A 21,364-nucleotide genomic window follows, 5' to 3' on the forward strand; every position below is an offset into this window, starting at 1 on the left:
TTTCTTTAACTGAAATACCAAATAGTTTCTTTGGTGTGAAAAACTATAATAGTACACAGGATCCTAATGAGACAATTAATAATGTGAAATAGGAAGTAAAGGGCTAAAGGTGTAAGGAAAGTGGGAAGGGTGGGGGAAAGGTAATAAGGGAGAGGAAAAAAATATGAGAAACTGAAAAAATGGAAACAAAGTGTTTGTAAATGGGGAGGGGAAGAGGGGGTGAAGGAAGGGCAGGGACAAGGGGAAAAATGAGACTCAAGACCTGTTATGTAAAGGTACAGAATCCCAATGATGAATATAACTGTATTTGTATACCTAGATTGTACCAATATCCTCAATAAAAAAGAAAAAAAAATTCCCCCCCAAAAAATAAATCCAACATAGAATATTGTCATATTTATTTTAGTAGGCAGTCAGCCCAGTTATGTTCAGATTGCAAATTCCTCTGGGTTTTGGCTACATCATCAGTTGAGTTGCCAAAGCTTTTACTGTGTAGTTTGGCTCTGTCCTCTTTGTGCACCATCCATCACCAGTCTGGAACTTGGTGAGTTGTCTGTCCTGTAGTTTAGTTCTCATAGCTTCTGGGTGCTCATTCACGTGCTACTGAGGGTGAGTCTAGGAGTTAAAGAACAACTTCGAGGTGTTTGAGGTGTTGCTCTCCCAGCTCCTGTCTGTGATCTCCCAGTCGTCTCTGATTCATTAGGGCTGTATTCCATTCTCTGATCAGAAGGGTGGGACTTTATTTGTCCCTCTATAATATGCACATGTTCAGCTACGCCCAACTCCTGGGCCAAGTGGCTGGAGGACAGAGAAAGAAAAAAGCAGTAGAGATTCACCATTCTTTTTGGAACCATAACTCGTCTAACCAAAGAGGAAAATTCTCCTCCTTCAGAGTTTTGGACTCCAGATGAACCCCACTGCCATGTCTACCACCAGTGCCTAGCTGAGAATGGAGAATGAGAAAAGGTAGGAGATTTCCACACTCTTCTGAGTGCTAGAAGACCTGTTTTCCTCTCCTCCAGTCACAAGGAGAGAGAGCTTCTCTTCAGGCTTTCCATGTGGGCTGTAAGGTTCTCGGCAGAGGGTGACGTCAGAATGGAACAGAATGGCAACCTGTCATCACTTGGGGTGGTGTTTCAGGTTTTAGACTTCTTCAGCCTTCTTGCTACTTCCTTATCAGAGCTCTGCAGTAGCTGCTACAGGCCTGCTAGCTGCATTCACTTGAGAGACACTGAAATGTTATTGCTTCATCTCATTTGCCCCTGGATCTTGACTTAAAAGTTTTTAATTTTGTTTCTCTAGGAATTTAACAAGAAACTGAAGTTTTGGTTCAAATATACTTTGAATTGAAGCCAGAAATGTGCTAGGCTTTAGATTCTTTCATTTGATTAAGGTAAGATTATTTAATAAAATGTACTCATACTCTTACATTTAAGGCTTATATTTTGATTTGTGCTTTAACACATTTTAATTTTTCAATCTAACTGGAGATTCCGACCTAAGAAAATATGTTCTTGGTTTCTTTACTGTTTAAATAGCTAATGTTTCTTGTATAAACTACCAGATGCAAGGGAGTGTGATTTACTGAGGATGTTATATATTTTAAAAATCAAATCTATTTGTCCAAAGTGAAGATGGCAAACTGTGGTCTGCAGTACCTGTGTAGGTAAATAAAGTTGTATTTGTCACAACCAGTCATTACTTATCAAGTGTACTTCCTTAGCACTATAGTGGCAGGGGTCATTAGTTGCAACAGTGTCTGTATTGCTCTCAAGCCTAAGATCTGACCCTTTAGAAGTTTGCTGGCTCTTTTCCTAGGAGCCTGAATTAGGGTGCCTCCTCTTCTGTGTAATTACAACACATAAAATGATACCTGATTTTAGTTGTCAATAGGAGTTGTCGTATAAAACTAATTAGAAAATTCAATATACATATGTATGTACCTTCACCAAGCTTAACATCCCAAAGTGAAAGATGTGTATTATTTCGTAGACGTGGTATTAGGTTTCAGAAATAATTGACTTTAAAAATAAAACAGTGTTGTGAACAGTTATGTGCTAAGTATCCATTTTTAAACAGAACTGTCCACTTGGCTGAGATTTTTAAAATAAAAATTTATGTGATAAAAAGCTGTCTTGTTCCTGTTCTTAAAAAATTTTCCCACAAATTAATTATATTTCATCTTTCCTAGTAAATTTAAAAGTAATGATTATGTGTTCTTTGTATCTGTCTTACTAAAATAAGCAGTTTACAGTATGTGAAGTTTTAAATGAGAATATTCTAATACAAGACTGCATTTAGTGGTTAAAGTTGGTATGTGCTTCTCTCTGAGATGTAAACTTAACCACTTATTTCTCCTGAATTATGCACTGGCGGATTAAACCAACCTTGAAGCAATAACATTCACAAAAACTTTGTACAGACTTAATGTTCTTGTGATTATTTCCCCAAACAACACACTGTAACTCTTGACAGCATTTACACTGTTGTAGGCATCACAAGTAATCTAGAGACGATTTAAAGTGTATAGAAGGATGAATGTGTGTAGTTTTAAGCATTATACCATTTTATATAGGAGACTCAGCATCTGCAGATTTCAGAATCTCTTGGCTGAAGAAAACAGCCTATTTTAAAGTGTGCCAGATAGAACCTCCAACTTATATCAAAGTAAAAGAATTTCTCTGGAGTCTAAGGCAGAAGAAGAACCACAAGAAAAACAAGCTTCTGTGATGTTCATTTTGTAAAAATCATTTGCTTTGAAAAACAGCCTCTTAATGTCATGCCTAAGTTGAGATATGTTTGTTGGGTTTATTTTTTTTTTCTGTTTTTTTTTGGGGGGTGGTACCAGGAATGGAACTCGGGTCCTTGTGCTTGTGAGGCACGGGGTGGCACCACCAAGCTAAATCTCCAGCCCTATGTTTGGTTTTTTTTAATAGACTTGTATAAGGTATCTTTCTTTATTTGTGTCTTAGGAAGCAAATTTAAAAACTTCTTAATCTTTTGCTTTTAACAGGGGACATATGGAAATGTATCTGAATGGAAGCACTTTATATCTTTTTATACTATCATGTATTTTATATTTAAGTCATGCGCTTATAATTCAAATGCTGCTTGTACATTTGGAGTATGAAAGATAAGAAAGTGGTAGAAGAAGGAATGGGAATCTCGATATGTTAATGAGGCCACCTTAGCATTTTATGTTTAGCCTTGGTCTAAACTGAGTTTGGAGAATATCTATCTGATTTGTAGACTGAGACTTAAGAGTGAAATAAGCTTACTATGAGTGAATAAGATTTCCTTTTAAATGATGACATTAGAAGGTACTGGTAAAGTCATCATTTAAAGCATTTTTTAAAAAACTTCCTTGATTTATGTTTCAGTTTCACTTAAAAGAAGGAAAATAAAACTTCAGGAAAGTTCATACTTCGATATTTTTTCTAATATATAACCTTAGGTTAGTTAGATTTGTCTAGTTCATCATAAAAATTTTCACTTTAAAAATCAAGAAACTGGGCCGGGGATTTAGCTCAGTGGTTCTGCCACCTGCCTTGCAAGCACAAGGACCTGAGTTCGCGCCCCGGTACCAAAAAACCCCGAAAAAAAAAAAAAAAAAAAAAAAAAAAAAAAAAAAAACCAAAAATCAAGAAACTGATTTGTTGGTAGTTTGAGTTATCATTAAATTTAAATTTGTGTGTGTTAAAGATGGGAAAAATTTTTCTCTAAATTCAATATACAGCTTGTCTTTTAGAATATATGTGACTCGTTTGAAAATAAGCCTCCAAGTTATCCTCACAGGAGATACTGTAGAAAGCTTCCTTTGCCTGACCAACATGGGGCATTTATAAAGAAACTAATATTTTTAAAATAATGTCTTTTGTACAATAATTTTCTACTCAGTAAAGAATTTTTGAAGAAACAAAAAGTTTTTTCACAAAGTTTGCTATCAAAGGAATATACACGTTTAAAAGAGAAGGATAAAGCCTGTGGTTTTATTTAATCTTTTTTCCTAAGTTTTTGTTTTTACATGTACAGCTAAGTGGTAAACATAGTGCAGAGTTTTTGTATCTTTTAACTCAGCTTCCTTTCATAATATCTTACATTGTGTGACACAGTGATCAAAACTGACTTACTAAGGCTTAGTTTTTCTACTAAGTCTTTTGCTGATTCCTGTTACATTTAGTTACATTTTAGTTACTGGTGTTATATTTAATCCTTTTCCTCAGTCTCGTGACATTTAGTTATCCTGCTACATCTCGTATTCACTTGCTTTCTTCCAGTCTCTGACATCTCATCTTTCTTTATCTTTTATTACTTGCACACTTTGGTTAGTTACTTTGCAGAATGTCACTCAGTTAAGATTCCTCTATTTTCTCATAATTAGGTTGAGGTTAGAGATTTTGGGGAAAAAACATACCACAGAGGTCATGTGTGTTTTTCTAGCACATGCATGAATTACATGACGTACATGACGTCTGCATGTGCTGGTACTGATGATACTAAATGATAGTGGTGTCTGCCTGATTCCTCCATTGTAAAGCTCTTCTCTCTGGAGAAGACATTGTGAGGCTCCACAAATATTGTTTCTCCTTAATGTTACAGCCACTCATTTTAGCATTTATTGGTGGGTCTTGTCTGCAGCAGCTGTTGTTATGATGTTCTTCCTATTCCACTCATTCTTTCTTCATTTATCAATTATAATTTTACTAGAAAGTAGTAGTCCTTCTCCGCATTTATTTAATCACTTATTTATATCACAGTGAACTGATGAATATTCTCTGGATTAGAAACAATATTATTGTTATCTGTTTTGTTATTCAAGTTGTTCCAGCCACTGGAAAGCCATTTAAGTTTGCTTTTGTGTCCTTTCATCATATCTTGTCTTTTTTAAAAAAACAATTTCTGGCTCTACAAGACTCATTTGTATTTTCCCCACTCAAGCCCTCATGTCAGCCACTTATCCAGGGCACCCAGGTCCATGCAGAGCAATATTTATGACATCTGCATAGCACCTACTCTCATTGCTGCTGAGGTGTTACTACTTTTCTACCTTTAACTGTCAGAACTAGGAAGTGTCCATGTGTGTGCTGATCTGCACTACACACTTCTGTATTTCTTCTGTCTACTATCTGTAGATGCATTTAAAAAATTAGTTCATAGCAATACCTCCAACTCCACTGTGGTATCACAGAGGCTAGTCTGGCTTTCTGACTTTGCTTATCTGTTACTGGTTCCTCCCACAGGGAGAACACTGGCTCTCACTTTGTGCAGTACACGCACATTGCCTATAGAACTGCTAATGCATAGCACTGCAAGAATGAGTAGAGTGCAGTGCCTGTCTGTACTTGTTTTTAACCTTTATTCTTTTATTTTGTATTGTTTGAGACAGGGTTTTTGGCCATGCAGTCCAGGTTTCCCTTGAATTCACTATATAGCCCAAGTTTGCCTCAAACTCATGGAGGTTCTCCTGCCTGTCTCCCAGATGCTGGGATTACAGGCATGTGCCACCACACATGGCTTCTTTTATTCTTATATCATCCTGCCAAATCCACTTTTGAAAGTCCAGGGTTTTTTGTTTTTTGTTCTGTTTTGTTTTTTTCTTTTTCTCTCATTTCCCTGTCAGTCTGCTGTGTTATTCATTTGTACTTTGGTTAGTTACATTTGTCACAGTTTATATTTCATCTTGAGTCTTCTGGACATCCAGGTTATTTTTTTGCTTTTAGTTTGTGCATGGTAAGATTCACTCTGTGTTATAGAGTCCTGTGGGTTATACAAAATGTATAGTCATGCATCTACCAACAACAGTGCCCTAACCCAAAATTCCCCTGTGCTGCTGTGTTATAGTCCACCTCTGTCCTCCCTCTACGTAGACCTTGGCAGCCCCTGATGTGTTTTCAGCCCTTTTGTTAGCCTTTTCCAGAATATAATATAAATAGAACCATACAATATCCTACCTCATAAATCTGACTTCTTTCACAAAGAAAAATGCACCTATCTCAATCATTAGTTTATACTTTTCTGTTGTCAAGTAGTAATGCATTGTATATGTGCCACAGTTTCTTTATTCATTTACCTGTTGAGGAACATCTGGGTTGTTTCTAGTTTGGGCCAATCCTAAATAAGGGTGCATAAGTATGTGTATGTAGGTACTAGGAGTAGGATTATGGATTATTAGAAATGTTTTTAACCTGATAAGAAACTGTCAGATGTTTTTCCATTACATGTTGAATCTTAGATTCTCCACCACTAGTTTGTGAGAGTTCTGGTTGCTTTGAACTTTTCTCAACAGTTGTCAAGTTTGGCCTTTTAGCTGATTTAACATATGCGGTAGGTGATATACGTGGAAGTGTAGTAGTGTCTTAGTTTGCATTTCCCTAGTGACTAATGACTAACACCTTTTTATATATCATCCATAAATATATGTGAAGGGGCACCTGGTCTCTTTTATTTCTCTTTATTTTCTGCTTTTATGATCAATCAGGTATGTAGAACCTTTCTAGTATCTTTTTAGTACAATTAGCTGTCATCTCTGGTTCTTTGGCTATATTTTTTAATAAAATGCACACTTCCATATATGAGTTTCAGTTATCTGTGTGTATTACATCCTGTCAAAAAAAAAAAAAAAAAAAAACCCCGAAGGGGACTGGGGATTTAGCTCAGTTTTTTCACCACCTGCCTCACAAATGCAAGGACCCAAGTTTGATCCCTGGTACCAAAAAAAAAACAAAAACAAAAAAACAGCCCAAAGGAGGGCAGGAGGTTAGTTCTAAATTAAAGAATACGGCCTTTTCTACAGTGCCTATGATATAACATATCTCAGGCCCTATTTGTAAATGAGATGTAATTGAGACTATTTTCTTAGCCTGGTAAAAGCAAAAGAAAGGCTGTCCATATATATATTATAAATACTTTCATTTTCTTTCCTTTTTTCCCTTTTCCTGAAAAGCAGGGAGTGAGAGATGAAAATGTGTGGGTTTGTGTTTGGTTTCTAGTCTTGATGGCTGTTCAGTCTTCCTTATTATGTATGGACTAGAAGGTGTCCTCTGTGACTTGGATGTGCTTCACAGCCTGGGATGGGATGCGTCAAGTGGCCGCTCAGGCAGTGTGCATTGGTGACAGCAGCAGTACACAGTTCACCTTCCATTATGGAAAGTGATTTTTGAAATGGGGGGAGTAGAGAAGGATACAGTTTAATTTCTTTTTGAGCAGCTGTTCTTGGGTCCACCCTGACTCAGTCACTGTGTTTTCCATATTATTTCATTTAATCTTCATAATTAGCCCACAAAGTAGGTATGTTGTCCATATTTTACAAGCAAGTGAAATATATGCACAAGCTAATGTAGCTAACAGTGTAGAGCCGGGATTGGATCATTTGTCTTGTGAACTCTACCTCCATACTCTTTTCCACTATACTCTACTGCCCCTCACCCCAGCCTCGTTTCCCCAGTACTGAAGGTTGACCCAGAGCTTTGCCCTGAGCTACATCCCCAGCCCTTTAAAAATATACTGTATTTGTTAATTTGCTAAGTTTGCCTGGGCTGGGCTTGAATTTGTGATTCTCCTGCCTCAGACACCCAGAGTGTGGGATTATAGCCATGCGCCATGTGCCACCACACCCAGCTGCTGCTTCTAAAATTAGAAAAGTGAAAATGATTAGAAAACTTCTTTTAAATTTAAACCCTGTGGGAAGAAAACTTGAAGTAAGACTGAGATTGTCTCATTATTTAGTTAATTTTTCTCAACCTTAAGGGGCTTCACTTTTGGAAAACTTATTATCTGAGGGCATCACCAACATGATCAGTAGTGCTAAATCATTGGGCTAAATCACATTTAGTATCTCAGAAAGTAATGAGAGTAATAACAGTTTTCATGAAAACAAAACTCTCACCTACGATTCAGAAGTAAGACACATCTACATCACTACTAGTAGCAGCAATACTCATTTCAAAAATCAACACGTGTTCAGTAACTTTTTGATAGTTTAATTAAATTCTTAGAAATGATAGCATAATATCTGCAAGACAAATTAGTATAGCTGCAAATGATGCTTTAAACTGTTTTGTCAATAAGCTGATTTTATAGTGATCAGTAAGCTCTGTTTGTACAGTGATTAAACTGCTTTTGTCCTTAGTGTTATTACCCTGAAGTAATGTTACACTGTCAAGATTAATGACTTTATGGAGGATTGTCAGTTTTAAGAGCTTTTTCTTAATAACCATATTACATTAGTGGCCTTATTGTATACTTAATGTCAATGTCTCCATAGACCAGGCACTACTTATTTGATATTTATTTCTAGCATATTAACATTTCCAAATCAATAAATACAGAAAACATTTCTCAAGTAAGATAAATCTGTATGGAAAAGTTTGTTTGGTATAGATAAGCTGTCAAACTGTACACTTTTTGTTTAGAAAATGATCAACGTAGCTGGGTGTGGTAGCACATGCCTGTAATCCCAGCACTCGGGAGGCTGAAACAGAATTGCCACAAGTTCAAAGTCAGCCTGAATTATGTAGTGAGACCCTGTCTCTAAAAGAAAAAAAAAACAAAACCACAAAAACTAATACATGTTAGTTGACATTTGGTAAGGGAAAGTCTAATAATTCATTGTTTATAACACTGTAAGGTAAAAGTATCTTGTGATACTGTGTGGAGTGTTAGAATAGCATTACTTTAGTATATTTATGTATTCAAATGTTTCATGTGAATTAAAACAGCAAGTACGTTATAATGGAAAGTATAACCTTTATAATCAGAAGAGCTGGCTGGGTTCTAGCGTGGGTCCAGCCAAAATTGATTATAACTGAAAGTCTTTAAACTGTAGATTGCTTTTTAGTCTATACAGCAGTTGAGTATAGTTTCTAAGATTATTTTTAGCACTATGTTTCTTTTTTGTTTCTAATTTTTGGTGGGTTACTTAAGTATGAAATTTACTACCTGAACTATTTGAAAGTATAAAGTCCACTTGTATTAAATATATTCTTGATGATGAGGCTCCATCTCCATAACTCCATCTGGTAAAGCTGAAACTCGGCACCTCTGGCACAGTAGCTTCCCCAGGCCCTGACAGCCGCCATTCTTATGTTTGTCTCTCTGATTTTGACTACAATATTCTAAGTACTTTAAATAACCTAGATCACACAGTATTTGTCTTTTTGAAACTGGCTTATTTCACTTAATGTAATATGTCCATAAGATTCAGCCATGTTGGAGCAATGAATTTTCTTTCTTTTAAAGGCCGAATAATATTCAAATGTATGTTGTCAGTTCATCCATTGATAGATACATAGGCTGCAAGCCATTGTGAATAATGCTGCTATAAATAAAAGTGCACAAATGAATTTTTTTTTTTTTTTTTTTTTTTTTTTTTTTTTTGTACTGTGGGTTGAACTTGGGACCTTGCGCTTCTGAAGCAGGTGGTGGAACCATAAATCCCCAGCCCCACAAATAGCTTTTTGAGAGCCTGTTTTCAGTTTCATAGTAAGAAACTGAATTGTTAGTTTGGAGAGTAACCCTATTTTTAGTTTTTTTGGATCCTCCATACTGTTTGCCATAGTGACTATACCTTTTTTGGGGGGCAGGGGGTACTAAGGATCGAACTCTGGCCGTTGCACTTGCGATGCAGGCAGTGGCATCACTGAGCTAAATCCCTGGCCAGTGACTGTACCATTTTACATTTTAGCAATGTTGCCTTCCCATCTATAAACACAGGATATGTTTCCATTCACTTATGTCTAAAATTTTGTTCAACAGTGCTTCATAGTTTTTCATTTTATAAGTCTTTCACCTTCTTGGTTAATTCCTCTGCATTTTATTCTTTTGTCATGGTATAGTAAGTGGAATTGTTTTAGTTATTTCTTCTCCAGATTATTCATTGTTAGCTTATAGAAATAGAACTGATTTTTGTTGACTGTGTGTCTTGCTCCTTTGCCTCATTCATAGTTGGATTTTGGTAGTGAAGTGTTTAAATTCCTTTGGTGTATATTTGTGTTGTTACTGTGGGATTACATTTAATGTTCCAGGTTAAAACACCCAGTGTTGAGTTTATGCTAGTCTAGACTCTTATCTCAACTCTAGTCAGTTGGTAACCCACAAATTATATTCTTTTACATAATCCTTAGCTCTTCTTTGCCCAAAAACTTAAGGTTGTTCAGACACATTAGTCTCCTTAATTTGCATACCAAAGAAAAATGGAGTTATAAACCATAGTGGCAGTAAAAACTTTTCCAGTTGCCCATGTAAGACCTTTATTGAGGTCTTTCTTTCCTCATACAGGTTCAAGTGTCTGCTGTCCCTTCACTTCACCTGCAGGACTCCCCTGACCATTTCTTGCAGGGGAGGTAGAGTAGTAACTGACCTACTCAGCTATTTTATCTGTGAATGTCTTGGTGTTCGATGTTACCCTTACTTGTTCTTTTATGCTTTGTTCTGTTTGGCAGTGCTCCCGATTTACCTAGACCCTTCATACTGAGCTATGGTCCCAGAATTTTTTTGAGACAGGGCCTCACTTAGTTGTCTAGGCTGGGTTCAAACTCAAGATCCTCCTGCATCAGCCTCTGAGAATGCTGGGATTACAGGCATGTGTTTCCAAGCCTGGCTTCTTCTGGTCACTTTTGAAGAATACTTTTGATGGATATTAACCGCACTTTGGATGTATTATCCCATTGCCTGAGCCTCCAAAGTTTCTGATGAAAAATCTGATGATACGTGTTATGAGAATCCCTGGTGTCTAATGAGTCAGTTCTCTCTTGCTGCTTTCAGAAATTTCTTTGTCTTTGTCTTTTGACAGTTTGATTATGAGTCTGGGTATGGGTTTCTTCATTTTTAGTTTTGAGAGTTTTTGTTTTTTGTTTTTTTTTTTTCAGACAAGGCCTTTTGTATATAGTTCATGCTGGTTTTCAAGTGATTATATAGCCCAAGCTGGCCTCAAACTTGTGGCAATCTTACTACCTCAGACTCCCAAGTGCCAGGATTACAGGTGTGGACCACCATCCCTAGCCTTTTCTTGGACTTTTGTGTTATGTGCTTTGTTTATTTTTCCTTTTCTGTTGTTGTTTTCTGGAGGTTTGTTTGGTTTGGTTTGGCATGGGTCTCTTTGAGCTCATCCTACTGGGAGTTTGTTGCTTCTTGGATATTTGCATTTATGTCTTTCATCAAACTTGGTAGGTTTTTGGCCTTAATTTCTTCAACTTTCTTTCTTCACCCGAAAGTCCCACAATGTGTATTGGTCCACTTGATGATATCTAGAGATCCCTTAGGTTTTGTTCATTTTTCATCATTCTTTTTTTCTTTCTATTCCTTAGATTCAATAATTAGCTGTTCACGGGGGCTCAGCCCTCATGACTTAATCACCTCCTAGAGGATGTGTGCACTGTGACAGCCTAGTGGCCTTACTGAAGGGCTGCTGAGACATAGCTATGCTTTTTTTGCCCTTCCACCATCTGGCGACACAGTGTTGAAAGGCTTCTTAAAATGGTTAAACACATAGCAGGGTTTGGAGAAAAGAAATTGGGGGTTAGTATTCATTGGGTATGTAGTTTCAGTTATAGTGAATTAAAAAATCCTAGAGAGCTATATAACATTGTGCTTATAGTTAACATACTATATGCTTGAAATTTTGAGTGTTAAAAATGACAAAGATTCATTTATCCATTCAAATTTGCAATAGCATTTTCTACTTTTTAAAGATTATGTAACATACCCATATGGTAAAGATTAAACATGTAGGGCCGGGGATTTACCTCAGTGGTTCCGGCGCCTTCCTCGCAAGCAGAAGGACCTGAGTTTGATCCCCAGTACCAAAAAAAAAAAAAAAAAAGGTTAAGATGTAAGTTGTATTCATAGCAAATCTGAAACTAATTCAGTACCCAACAAATGCAAAATTCTGTCCTGCATCCAATAAAAAAAATTACCAGATATGTAAAAAGAATAAGAAATATGATCTTTAGCCAGGAAAAAAAACTGATAAGAAAGAAAAAGCCTGTCAGAAAGAAAGGGGTGGGGGAGAGGGAAGGAGGGAAGAAGGGAAAAAACAGAAAGAAAGGAAAGAAAAGACAGAACAGAAAGGGGAGGGAGGAAAATAAAGGGTCCGGGGTTTAGCTCAGTGGTTCTGCTTCCTGCGTCAAAAGTGCAAGGACCTGAGTTCAATCCCCAATACCCAAAAAAGAAAGAAAGAGAGAGAGAGGAGAAAGAAAAATAAAATGTATGATGGAACTAGTAGGCAAGGACATTCAAACAAACATGGACATGCCAAGGAGCAAAATGGAAATTATTTATAAAAACAGTGAGACCCAAATAGAACTTCTAGAGATGAAAAATATAGTATCTGGAATGAAATTAACAGCAGATTAGATACTACGGGATAAACAACTTATTAACACCTGAAGACTTAGCACTAGCATCTGCCCAAAACACCAGGAGAAGAAAACTCTTGAAAGGGGAAAAAAGGAAGAGGAATCTGATATCACTGAGCTGTCAAGCAGCTTAACACAAGCATAATGAATTTTAGAAGAAAATAGAGAAAATACTTTAAGAAGTAGTGAGCAAATATTTACCAAGTTTTATGAAAACTGTATAAGCCCACAGATTACAGCTGACAAAACTCCAAACAGAAGAAGCATGAAGAAAACAATATCAAGGAACAAAGATCAGATTGTTGAACTGGTGGCAAAGGAAAAAAGTCTTAAAAGCAGCCAGAGACAAAAATGACGCTTTATATAACAGATGAAGAAGTATGTGTAAATTATTTTAGACTTCTTGTCAGAAATCGTGCATGCCACATAACAGTGAACTCTGCGTCACCTGGAGCTCTGCCTGCACAGAAATTTCCAGAATGGAGGCAAAATAAAGACTTTGGGGATGAACAGTAGCTCAGAGAATTTTCACTGTAAGAAATATAGAAGCAGTTGTTCCATTGAGATGAAAATGATATCAGATGGAAATGTGTTCCTACATAGTGGAGTAGAGAACTCTGGGAATGGTAAATATTCAAATAGATATAAAAGGCTTTTCCCTTTATTTGAGAATCTTCTAAAAAGATTTTTAAAATACAAACACAGTATATTGTGGGTTTTACAGCATAAATAGAAACTTAAGTAATGGTGTAGCTAATAAGCTAGTAGTGGAGATAAAATGGAATCAAGAATTACCAGACAGGTTGGGAAGAAAAGGGAAAGCAAAGAACAGATGAGAAAATGGCAAACAAGCGGCAAGAGAGTAGACTAATATGCAAGTGTGTCCATAATCACACGAAATGGAAAAGGTTAAGAATTTCCAGTTAAAAGAGCTCGATTTTAAGAGTTTTTCTAAAAGAAAGATTAAATTATATGTTGCGTACAAGAAACTCACATTGAATAGGAAAACACAGGTTAAAAGTAAATATGCAAAAAGGTACTCTAAAAGATACTAACTTAAAGAAAATTAGAGTTCAGTATTAATATGAGATAAAATGGATTTCAGAACAAGAAATAGGAACATTCTGTAAAGTCAGATATAACAGTGCTGTGTAGGCTGCTAGTCATAGAGACAAGGAATATTAGAACTGAAAGGAGAAATAGACATATACACAATTACAGTTGGATACCTCAGTATTCTTTCTTATTAATTGGTTAGTTCAGTTGAGCTGTAGTCTATGACAAGAGACCTGATTTATGCCTATTATATTCATTGTAATGTTTTCCTTGTTATTGGGAGTTGCTCTCTCATTAGCCCAAACAGTGTTCCTTCCAGTCCTGATTATCAAAATTGTACCAAAGGACACATTCTAAGACCAACGACTAGGACTCAGTAAAATAGTATTTATTGATGCTTACAAATTGCTAAGTATATATAGGTGCTAGTGTCCTATTGTGGTTATAAAGAAATTGCCACAAACCCCGTTCCTTAAGATAGCTAAATTTGGTTTACAGCTCTGGAGATCAGAGGTCCAAAATGGGCTTCACTACACTAAAGTCAACGTATCAGCAGGACTGGGACCCTGACGGTCTGGGGGAGATGGCTTCCATGGATTCCAGCTCCAAGGGGCTCTCTGTATTCCTTGGCTCATAACTTCCTTCTAAACAAGCAAGAAGGACCATATTTCAGATGGAAAACAGACATACAGAATTTATCATGTGTATAAAGCCATTTTTTGGATTGTCCAAACAAGACCATAAAAGTAAATTTTTAAAAAAACAATTTATCAAGAATTCACATCCCGTTGGCAGTTCTAATAAAAACCCATTTTTCTCCTGCTGCTCTCGTGTAGGTATGGGTGTGAAGGAATGAGACAGATTAGATTATCCTTTAGATTTCTGAAGACAAAAATGTCTAAATTTTACCGCATTTTCCTAAACAGAATAACGAATGATAGTTTATTCCTTCTAGGGGACCAAGAATTGATCTTTAGCTCTCTCCTGGATAGGATTAGTCAGTATTAATGATTATACAACATAGCAAGGTGTGGGGGCAGTGAAGACAGTTGTAAGGAATAGCAGACTAATGGACTTAATGAGCCAGGCTGTAAAAGGGGAGTAACTGTGGTGTATACTTGTGAAGGACAGGTCATAGTTAACAAGGCACCTGTGCTATTTGCGGGTCATAGCTAATGAACCACCTGCATTATCTCTAGCTAATGTTTGATCTTACAGAATAGTTGCACAGAGGCATAATTCCTCAGCTGCAGGGTTTCTTTGCTATTAGAGACATCACAACTTTATCGATCATTGAGACCCCAGTTGTGACCATTGGCATAGGGAAATCTGTCTCTGAACACCAGCCCAGAGGTCAATTAGCAATTTACACTTGGGCCTTGGAGTGACTCATAATCTTAATCAATAGCCAAATTCATAAGCCAATCATTTATATCTAAAGCCTGCCCAGTGTGGTTTAAAGCTGGTCTCCTGTACCTTTGGATAAAGGAGGCTGCTCTTTGAATGATTATGGTTCCCTTTTATTTGCTGAAAAATAATTCTCATTTTGTGAGCTAGAGGACAACTTCACATAATCTAGTGTGTTGATTGGTCAACCAATAATACCAGTCTGGTGTTAGAGCTTGACAGAATAGTCATTAGTGCTCTTCTAACGTATTATTATGTTCTTAGTAGTCAGCGATGCTTTGCTATGGTGATCAGTAGTCAGTGATACGATAATACTATATTATATTGTAATGTGTTTTCTTAAGAGAAAAGATCTTGATCTGTCACTTGGGAACAATGAGATTGGTATGACTCCTTGATGTATGTCTGTGTGCATGTGTGTGTGCCCCCATTTTCCTTCCTCTTGAGTTTTTTTGGCCATGAAAATAGAAACCATTGAGTTGTACTTTAATTTTATTCTGACATTTAAAGAGTTCAGTGCTTTAATTGTTGATTTGCTCTCCAAACATTGTTTGTTAGTTATTACAGTGCTTGAGATTCTTTTGCATTTCTAAACCAGGCACTGTTTCTTTTTACAGGAAAAAATATAACTGTTTAGGATAGCAAAATAGCATTTGAGGGGATACCTAATATTCATAGATCTTATTCAGATACATGCCAGGAATAAACCATTATATAGAAAGAAGACAAAACCAGTGTTGTCTAGGGCACTTTAAGAGGAGCAAAAATCCATTCACACACGTTTTCTGTCTTAAAGGAGATGTCTGCCCCACACCCCCACCTTCCGTACTGGAGATTGAACCCAGGGTCTTCACACTGAGCTATATCTCCAACCTGATTTTTTTATTATTATAATTATTTTGAGACAGGGTCTTGCTACATTGCCCAGTCTGGGCTCAAACTTTAGATCCTTCTTTCTTAGTCTCCCAGAGAATTACTGGTGTGGACCACCACAACCAGACTATTTTTTGGTATAAGTGTAGCAGCATGGGCATATAAGAAATACATCTTTGAGAATTACAGACTTAGGGTTAGTCTAAAATCGTAGATGAGAGAGTTTCTGTTTGACTAGAAGATGTCTTTAGGGAGGAACATCAGACAATAAAGAAGATGGCAGGAAGTAAACAACTGAGAAAGAGTTTCCTAACAATATAAGAAAATTTACCTTGTTTAATGAAGATTGTTGGAATATCTATATTGGAATACTTAAGGTTATTTCGTGTTTTCCTGCAATGGCTAAGAGGTGTACAGGTATAGAACTCATGAGTCACCTTAAGGGGTCCCTTAAAGCAAAGTATGTTAAGGTTGGTATATTTAACTTTTGGATGCTCTGTCATTTCACTGACTGTACAGAAAATCCCCTGCTTCAACTCTGCATTCAGACTACATAAATTTATTACCAAGAAACTGATAGAAAAAATTAAATATTAAATGAGAAATAGGTAGCAATAACACACTTGAACACAGATCCCTGTCCGTACCAGGCAACAGTGCAAAGGTGGAAGACATGCCTTCCAAGTCAGTGTATACTGTCAAGCTTATTGTTAAGTTCACTCTCCACGCTAGATACAGAGTTCTGGAGCTCTGAGGGGGGTGTGTGCATGCCTGTAATCCCAGCTACTTTGGAGACTGAGCTGGGAGGATTCCAAGTTCATAGTTTGAGGGTGAGGGTAGAAAGAGGTAGTTTCCACACTAAGGAAAGAGACATAATATGTAATGCACTTTAAAACCCAGAGTTCTTTTGGATTGTTTGGAAGCTCCTTTGTGGTAGGCTTAATGAAGAAAGATTTGTGTGTCATCCTAATTTCTTAATTAATGTCTGGCACATTTTGAAACCTAAAGATTATGGAATAAATAACAAGTTACGAGTGTGTGGGTGTGGTGCTAGGATTGAACCTAGGGCCTCACGTACACTAACTAGGCAAGTGCGCCACCTCTGAGTTACATCACCAGACCAAGTAATAATTTAAATTCTGCCTTGAAAGAGCAGTTTTTAAACATGAAATAGTGTGTACATTGTATGGCATATATGAAATACATGTGATGCACACATATATATATTTAAGGAGTAGATAATTTCAGTTTGTGAAGGGAGAGACAGAAAAATATAATTTCTTTTTACCAAATACTTGTAGTTCAGGTTTCACCTTCGTAAATAATCCTAATCCCAAGATCTCGTATAAAGGTCAGTGAAGCTTCAACCTTTAGATACATACAGAAAAAAGTATTTCTATACCTTAAGAAATACTCTTTCGGGTAAAATTTAATTTCTACTTCAGCTGCCTTATTTATTTAGTTAAATGGAATTTCTGCATTGCAATTTGTATTCACCTCAAGTTTAAAAACCAGCAGAGAGTATACCCTTTGCTCAGCATGTAGTCAGGTCATAAGTGGCAGGTAAATGAAAGAGATCTTGGAGTGCTGAAGTTAATTCAATTTAGTGATCTTCCTGTTTGCTTAGAAAGTTGTGCACCTGGGAAGTCTTAGTTTGAATCTTATTCATTGCTGGTACAATTTATGTTCCTGACCAATATGTCCTTCTGTGGAAAGGCAGAGCATATTTGTTTCTTGATTGTTATGCTTAGCAACTTTTATGAGATGGTACAAATTACAGAAGCTTAGAGAAAGTTGTTTTAGGAGAATATGTACAGTACTTTGTTTCTTCAGATTGCTTATTTGGGAAATGTTGATGTGCCTTAATAGATGGTTAGTAAATATTTGTCAGTTAAATGAGCTGATAGGAATAGATGAAGATCACTCCCATTTATTGGCTTAAGATGTAACTTCATAACAATTTTTTCATCTGTGTGGTAGGCACTAAGTTGTGTTCATTTGACCTTACAACTACTTTATAAAGTAGAAAGAAGTATGGGTAAGGAAATTGAATTTTGGAAAGGGCATCTAATTTGTACAAGATTGTTCAGCTTGGGCTGGGGATTTAGCTCAGTGGTTCCACCGCCTGCCTCAAAAGCACAAGGACCTGAGTTCGATCCCTGGTACCAAAAAACAAAAAGATTATTCGGCTTACAAAGATTCACATTAAGGTGTGTCTAAACTCTAAAGCTAAGGTTTTACTACCTCCTCTTGTTCATTTGATCTGTTTAGTTTCTCCTATATTTCATAGCGTTTATTGTTTTAAAAAAGCATAATCTCAAAATACTACCTCCTTTTGTTCATTTGATCTGTTTAGTTTCTCCTATATTTCATAGCGTTTATTGTTTTAAAAAAGCATAGAAGGGCATTTTCTGGACTAATTTTACTTGTTGTTTTAAGAGTCAAGATTTATTGAGGTACAACTTATATACAATAAAATGTATACAGTTTGAGCAGTTTTGGTGGGTGTATGCAGTCATTTAACTACCACCACAGCTGTAAGGCTCTAAGATATTTCCATTACTACTCCATCCCTCATGATCCTGATGGACACTCTCTCCCACCTCCTGCCAGTTCACTTTTGTCCCTGGAGTCTGCTTTTACAGAATGTGAAGTAAATGGGACCCCAGTCAGTATCCCTTTGGATCCTGCTTCTTAGCGGCAGCTCTTAAGATTCCTCCGTGCTATCACAGGCAGCAGTGTCAGTTTGTGAGAGTTGTGTTCTGCTGTATGAATGAACTGAACTTTATCCAGTCGCTGATGGGTGGACATTTAGGTTGTCTCCAGTTAGAAACTGTGATGAGTAATATACATGTCCGTGTTTGTGAGCTGCTTAGTTTTGAAGCATCTAGGTTAGCGTGGCATTCTCATGAGTGCCTGGTTCCATAGGGTTCTTGGTTTTATGTAATCTGAAATAGAGACACCTTTGAAGGCTCAGAGCCTTCTCTTGGAAATTGAGAATGAAGAATTGTTGACTGCTTTCAAAACTTGGAAGGTAATACATGACATTAACATTGTAGCAGCAGAAAGATAAATGATAGAAAATGAAGCACAGCAAAAATGTGATATAATGGCAAACAGGACGACAGAGTTTCTCATTTGATGCTTTGGAGTAGCTCAAAACTATACTTTGTTATGTCTGTATCAAAAATTATCCCAGTCGCTGGGCATGGTGGCACATGCCTGTAATCCCAGCACTTGGGAGGCTGAGGCAGGAGGATCGCTGTGAGTTCGAGACCAGCCTGGGCTACATAGTGAGATCTAGGTCAGTCTCAACTATATAGTGAGACCCTGTCTCAAAAAAAAACAAAAATTATCCCAGTAGTTCCTTACATTGAAAAATTGTTTTGGGCACTCTGTTATTCTACATGTAGATTCTTCTATATGACTTGTGAACCAGTTCCTGTTTGTCATTCCCATTTTGTACCATGACATCAAACTTGATAAAGAAGATGTTCTGTGAAAACTGACTGTGAGCCAGGTATTTAGCTCAGTGGTGCCACTGCCTGCCTCACAAACACGAGGTCCTGAGTTCAATCCCTGGTAAAGAAAAGAAAAGAGAAGAGGGGAGGGAAGGGGATAGGGAGGAAGACGAGAGACTGTCAACAGTTACCGTGCAGAATTTCTTAGGGTAACACTACCAATTTTTACCATAAAGGCCCCTACACATCATCCATGTAAAATACACACATCATTAGGTTCTTTCTCTCAGCTTTCCTAATGAGTGGAGAATTCTCACACAGCTGGAAAAGCCCAGAACCTCGTTTCTTTATTTACATAGCATATGCTTAGTTTAACACATTTCTTAGCAGCAAGAAGAACCTCTTTTTCCTTAAGTATGATACACCACTTCAAAGAACATTTTGGCTACACTAATTGTTAAGCTTTTCTGGATACAAGGCACCTCTGCTCTTTAAAAATCATTTCTAGGGCTGGGGGTTTAGCTCAGTGGCACTGTGCCTGCCTCATATGTGCAAGATCCTGAGTTTGATCCCCGGTACCAGAAAAAAAAAAAATCATTTCTGCCCTAGTTCTTTATATTATTGCTGCTGGAGAAAGTTAAGCTGAATAATTTAAAAGCTCTTTTTAGAAACAGGTTTTCATTTTAGAAACTGATGTGTAATGCTTGTAGATTGTTACAAATCGTAGGCAAGTCATTCTTCTCTTAGATAGTTGGTGAGAAAATAATATCGTGATGTGGATCCAGGTAATATGATATTGCAGTCTTTGTTTGTTTGTTTGTTTTTTGGTACTGGGGATCGAAAGTGGGACCTTGCACTTGTGAGGCAAGTGGCGTTACCACTGAGTTAAATCCCCCGCCTGATATTGCAGTCTTTGATGTAAACACTTGGAAGCCAGATAAATGTAGGATTAAATTCTACTGTTTTCTCCCTAATAATTTTTCCTCAGCAGAATTAAAAACTAGTCAATTTCCTCAGCTGTATGCTGATAATAATAAGTCCTTTTACTTAGAATTGATTTTAGTATGAAAGTATATATAGCACTTGGCATATGGTAAAACCACTTATTAAATGTTTCCATTTTCTTAGCCTCCCTCCCCAGTCCCACCCCCTAAAAAGAAAGAACTTCCCTTTTCTTTCAAATGAAATTTTTTAAACTTAAAGTATGTCACGTACAGTTTTGAGAATAGATGAGGGTAGCCGGATTGACATACACAGAGTGCTGCTGATTGCTAGCACAAGCTCTAGGTTCCGGGAAGACTGGGTTAACCCTGTTCCCGCACAGGTAAAACAACCGATAGGTTAAGGTGAAGATGTATATTACACACTTTGGCAGAATCTGTGCCTTCACTGTTTCTGAATAAGGCCCACTTCAGCTTATTATTTATGAGGTACCTACACCGGATAAGATTGTGATAGACATTGATATGGGGGATAATATGTACATAAAATATGCCCTGCACTTTCAAGGGATTCAATCCAGGGAAGAACACAGTGTAACAGTTCTTCATAACATGTTTGAACCAGACTTCAGAATTTGTGTAACTGAGGTATAAGTAAAGCATTACAAAGCACTGTGTAGAAGAAGGGAAAGGAAAAGAGAAAGACAGAGAGAAATTTGTGCTTTGAAAAGGACTCTTTGGTGAGATGGTAGATAGAATCTACCAGTTTCTTCCCGGTATCCGTTTTCTCCTTCTTAACAAAAAACCCTGATTTTTCACTTGGTGCATTGTTGGCTGGCAAGATATTTCCTAGCTTTCTTTTCAACTAAGAGAGTCCAAGAAACAGATTTGACCAGTGAAATACTGCAAGTGTAGTATGAAGCTTCAGGAAAGCCTCATTAAAGTACATCAGTTCCTGGAGAGATGTGCTCTTGCGCCCATGTGCCTGTCCTCCTTTTTTCTGGGCTACAACACAGACATAGCACTGAGGCTTCAGTATCATTCTTAGGTCATAGGGTGATGTAAAGGAAAGTTTCTATGTCCTCAATGAGCATGTAGCCACATCTAAAGATTCAGGCTGCACTTTTGTATGCAAAAAATAACAATGGCTGGAACACAGAACAGTTTATTTTTGGTGTCTGTATCTAGCAACAAGCCTAATCTGTATCATAGATACAGAGAGCAGTGTGGGTGAGCAAAAGCATCTGACTCCTTCTAACCCCCCCTTTTTTGT

General features: G+C 37.1%; 1 protein-coding gene across 1 annotated transcript in view; it reads left to right on the top strand.

Annotated features, from left to right (window-relative positions):
• The first annotated feature begins 1,056 nt into the window (after nucleotides 1-1,056).
• Glce (glucuronic acid epimerase) overlaps nucleotides 1,057-21,364 on the top strand; it is a 48,858-nt gene continuing 28,550 nt past the window's right edge. The window contains exon 1 of the mRNA XM_033756106.1: nucleotides 1,057-1,393. The gene's annotated coding sequence lies outside the window, so the exon portion shown is untranslated. The remainder of the gene's footprint in view (nucleotides 1,394-21,364) is intronic.

This window comes from Fukomys damarensis, unplaced genomic scaffold, assembly GCF_012274545.1.
Source record: "Fukomys damarensis isolate Sample0158 unplaced genomic scaffold, DMR_v1.0_HiC HiC_scaffold_25, whole genome shotgun sequence".
NCBI lineage: Eukaryota > Metazoa > Chordata > Mammalia > Rodentia > Bathyergidae > Fukomys > Fukomys damarensis.